At 45.6% G+C, this 5,000-nt stretch overlaps 1 protein-coding gene across 1 annotated transcript in view; it reads right to left on the bottom strand.

Annotated features, from left to right (window-relative positions):
• Nucleotides 1–5,000, bottom strand: part of slc36a1 (solute carrier family 36 member 1) — a 181,519-nt gene that overhangs the window by 140,874 nt on the left and 35,645 nt on the right.

The raw sequence follows: 5,000 nt of genomic DNA, 5'->3' as shown, positions 1-5,000 counted from the left end.
AGTACTCTCTTGGAACGGTTTAGGTCAACTCAACACTTCAGACGGCAACACATTCATGGGACCAGTGGAGTAGGCCAAGGGTAAAACTGAGTCACGTGACTAAGCTGCCCCCTACCTGCGCGAGCTGCTGCGCTAAAACAGTAGAACGGGGCTCTATGGAGAAACCATGACACTCCTGACTAAAAGTTGTTTCAAACTAAAACGGCTGGATGTCATTTAGCCAAATCAGCACGGCTGTGAGTGAGAGTCTTTCACCTTTTACATATCTAGCTTTGGCATAGATTAATTGTTTAGATCGCTAGCATGGCTAAAAAATGCAAATATATTGTAGTCTGCCCCGTTGTTCTGACCAGGATTACGTTCCTTTCCGCACACTGAGGCCATGTCCACACGTATCTGGATATTTAGCAAAACGGATATTTTCAGGCTCCGTTTAAAAAAAATCCTCGTCCACACGACAGTGTTAAAAAAAAAACTCAATCCAGACACAAACACATAAACGCATATAAACTGCTCCAACAAGCATGCCGGGCCAGTAGGTGGTGTTACGCGATATCTCAAATACCATAGCGGTACCGAGCGAACAGGACGATTGACAGATACAATGTCAATGTTGAGATCACAATCTCCCGATTCTGAAACAAAATATGGCGAGTCCTTATCACAAACTGTTCCAAAGATATTTAATGTTTTGCTAAACATGTCTAGTGTTGCGCCCGGCTTTAGACCAAATAGCAAATTCTAAATTGTGTTAATAGACGCCAGACAGAAGAGCGTCTGCACCTGATGCGCTCTGATGTTGTGGATAGTTGAGGATGTTGGCATTACGCGTCCCAGGATGACCTAATAACATTATTAGTTGAATGGTTACTGTACAGGAATTACAGGAATCATTTGAATATATGCGAGTTACGTGAATATAGCTTGCCCGTGGACACAAACCTTCATACGCATTAACAGCTCCGTCTTTTAATACACACTTATATCATACAATAATATCAAATAAGATATTGAAAGATAAAGGATGACAAAGGGAAAAGGGCAAACGCAATTACTCTTTGACAATGCTACAGTGCACAATAAAAAGAAAAGATCCAGGCAGAATTAAATATGCCTAGGAGTATAAAGGGTTTTAAACTGACGTCAAATCGGAGCAAAACAAGCTGAATCCGCTTCATGAAGACGCATGACATTGGGTATATACGAATTACAACAAGACATTCATTAATTGCATTGTTACTGTTCACATGTGTGGTGCCGTCTTCGCCCGTCACAGTCATACGTAAGGATACAGTTTGAATGACACTTCAGCACCAAGGCGCTGTCCACCGAAGTTATTATACCTAATGTAGTGAGTCTTCTTGAAGCGGATTCAGCTTTTTTTGCTCCGATTTGACATCAGTTTAAAACCCATTGTGCGCTGTACAATTGTCAAAGAGTAAGTGCTTTTGCCCCTTTTCATTTGTAACTGCATCCTTCATCTTTCAATATCTTATTTGACATTACTGTATGATATACGCGTGTAAAAGACGGAGCTGTTAATGCATATGGATGTCTGTGTCCACGGGCAAGCTATATTCACGTAACTCACATATTCAAATGATTCCTGTAATTCCTGTACAGTAACAAGCCTTCCCCCAAGATACAAGTGGTCTACCGGATCACTACCTGATTAGATGTTTCCTGTTTTGAACGTTTTGATCCGAAATCCCATTTCAGTGCTTTAAAGTTTTAAAGGACTTTTGTTTGGTCATTTAAAGCCTTCTTGCCTCAGCCTCTCGGCAATTCCTGGCACAAAGATATTTCCTTGATATTCCTTTGCCGAATTTAAGCTTTTTAGAAAAGTGGATATGTTGTTTTGAAGAGAAACTCTAATCTATAGTGATTATGTGTAATGGTCACCGCTTAGAGGGACATAATGGAAACATCTGAGACAGGAGCAGCACAGTGCCAGTATACAGGTACAGTAGCTGCCAGAACCAAAAGGAACAACTAGCTAAATGACGCTTCATAATATCATTGAAAGCATTTTCTTGGAACGGCTTTTCTATCCTGGTCTTCTCCAGGATAACAAGCCTTCCCCCTGTGATACAAGTGGTCACTACCTGATTAGAAAGTTTCCCGTTTTGAAAGTTTTGATCCGAAATCCCATTTCAGTGCTTTTAAACGTATCACATTATATAATGTTTCATTCCTGGAGAACGTGTGCGATCAATGTTCCGCTGTTACTAGAAGATATCACTCGAGTGGGTCAAAGGTCCTTTTAACTCATAATGAGATGAAGTCCGACTCGTGACCAGTGCAGTGCAGTGTGCCGTCCATCACCCTTCTCTTTCACGCCACGCCGATGTTTCTACAACTGTTGGTCGGGGGCCCAAAATAAATGATGTCTGAATTAGAAACAGATTGACTGGTTTGGTTTTAAACCCTTGTTGTCTCCTCTCCCCTTCTCCACTCCCCTCCACTTTCCCCTCTCCTCCTCCTCCTCTGCTCTCCTCTCATCTCCTCCCCCTCCTCCTCTGCTCTCCTCTCATCCCCCTCCTCCTCCTCTCATCTCCTCTGCTTTCCCCTCTCCTCCTCCTCCTCTCCTCCCCCTCTCCTCCTCCTCTGCTCCCCTCTCCTCCTCCTCTCCTCCTCCTCTCCTCCTCCTCTCATCTCCTCCGCTTTCCCCTCTCCTCATCCTCTGCTCCCCTCTCCTCCTCCTCTCCCCCTCCTCTCATCTCCTCCGCTTTCCCCTCTCCTCCTCCTCTCCTCCCCTCTCCTCCTCCTCTCCTCCTCCGCTTTCCCCTCTCCTCCTCCTCTGCTCTCCTCCGCTTTCCCCTCTCCTCCTCCTCTCCTCCTCCTCTCCTCCTCCTCTCCCCCTCCTCTCATCTCCTCCTCTGCTCCCCTCTCCTCTCCTCCGCTTTCCCCTCTCCTCCTCCTCTCCTCCTCCTCTCCTCCTCCTCTGCTCCCCTCTCCTCATCCTCTGCTCTCCTCTCCTCCTCCTCTGCTCCCCTCTCCTCTCCTCCGCTTTCCCCTCTCCTCCTCCTCTCCTCCTCCTCCTCTCCTCCTCCTCTCCTCATCCTCTGCTCCCCTCTCCTCCTCCTCTCCTCCTCCTCTCCTCTGCCCCCCTCTCCTCCTCCTCTCCTCCTCCTCTCCTCTCCCCTCCTCTCCTCCTCCTCTGCTCCCCTCTCCTCTCCTCCTCCTCTCCTCTCCCCTCCTCTCCTCTCCTCCTCCTCTGCTCCCCTCTCCTCTCCTCCTCCTCTCCTCTCCTCCTCCTCTCCTCTCCTCTCCTCCGCTCCCCTCTCCTCCTCCTCTCCTCTCCCCTCCTCTCCTCTCCTCCTCCTCTGCTCCCCTCTCCTCCTCCTCCTCTCCTCCTCCTCTCCTCCTCCTATCATCTCCTCCGCTTTCCCCTCTCCTCCTCCTCTGCTCTCCTCTCCTCCGCTTTCCCCTCTCCTCCTCCTCTCCTCCTCTTCTCCTCCTCCTCCTCTCCCCCTTCTCTCATCTCCTCCGCTTTCCCCTCTCCTCCCCCTCTCCTCCTCCTCCTCTCCCCCTCCTCTCCTCTCCTCCGCTTTCCCCTCTCCTCCCCCTCTCCTCCTCTCCTCCTCCTCTCCTCCTCCTCTCCTCCTCCTCCTCTCCCCCTCCTCTCATCTCCTCCGCTTTCCCCTCTCCTCATAATCAGAGCAGTATAACTGGATGACATACTTTTAACACAACCTATAGAGGTCAATGGATCGAGGATTGAATGCTCCCAAGCACTGGAATACACAAACATCATGTAGAATGCAATCAACTGTCATAGTGGCCGTTTTTGAACCATTAAAACGAAGTGAATAGTAGCAAACTAGTAGCCTTCCTTGTCCGTCTACTAGCTGGATGACGAGCACGATACTTTACAGTGTGACCTTCTGTGTCGGTGCTAATTAGGGATGTCCACATTAAAATGTGATATCGGAAAATATCGGTATCGGTTTTAATTTTTTTTAATTTTTTTTTTACATTTCTATAACATTTATTTACCCAGGCAAGCAAGTAAGAACAAATTCTTGTTTTATTTATTGTCAAAAGTATGCATAATGTTGTGTTAATTACACAACAAGAGATATTAATGTTAATTACCGGTACCTGAAATTATTCAATTTTTTTGGGGGGGAAACCCTGCATATATCGGTATCGGTTGGTATCGGTTGATATCGGTTGATATCGGTATCGGAAATTAAGAGTTGGACAATATCGGTATATCGGTTTAAATTATTTTTCTTTTTTTTTCTTTCTATAACCTTTATTTACACAGGCAAGCAAGTAAGAACAAATTCAGATTTTATTTATTGTCAAAAGTATGCATAATGTTGTGTTAATTCCACAACAAGAGATATGTAATGTTAATTACCTGAAATTATTCCGTTTTATATCGGTATCGGTTGATATCGGTTGATATAGGTATCGGAAATTAAGAGTTGGACAATATCGGTATATCGGTATCGGTAAAAAAGCCAATATCGAGCATCCCTACTAACAACCAAGGTCTTCTCAGATGTCAAACCCTGGGACAAAACTTGATCAAATGGTAATCTAGGGCCTGGTGTATATCATTCTGGACATGGAAAGGTTCTGCTAGTCTAATCAACCTTCTACTGTACTAAAAACCACCATCCTGAGGGCATAGAATGGTAATCAAGGGCCTAATGCATATCAATTTAGATGTCCTTGACGTGAAGAAGTTTGAGAACTGCTAATCAACCTTCTACTGTACTAAGCAAGGACACATAGGGTGCATCCCAAAGATTAAAAAATAAAAAAAGTGTCCCTCCCTCCATCCTCTATTCCTCTGTGACCCGGTAAACTGAAGAATGTACGCCATCTTTAAGGCGGTTCCAAAGCCGCACACCGTTTATCTCCTATTGCGAAGGATACATATCATCATGTTTTGCGAAGATCTCTGACGTAGGATCTGTTAGACTTATGAATCGCCTTCCACAAATATCACTTCAAAGCGCCACGCGAGTAAACAAGGACGCTCC

The sequence above is a fragment of the Notolepis coatsorum genome (assembly GCF_963971535.1).
Source record: "Notolepis coatsorum genome assembly, chromosome: 16".
In the NCBI taxonomy this organism is placed as follows: domain Eukaryota; kingdom Metazoa; phylum Chordata; class Actinopteri; order Aulopiformes; family Paralepididae; genus Notolepis; species Notolepis coatsorum.
This window is presented reverse-complemented; position numbering and strand designations above follow the sequence as displayed.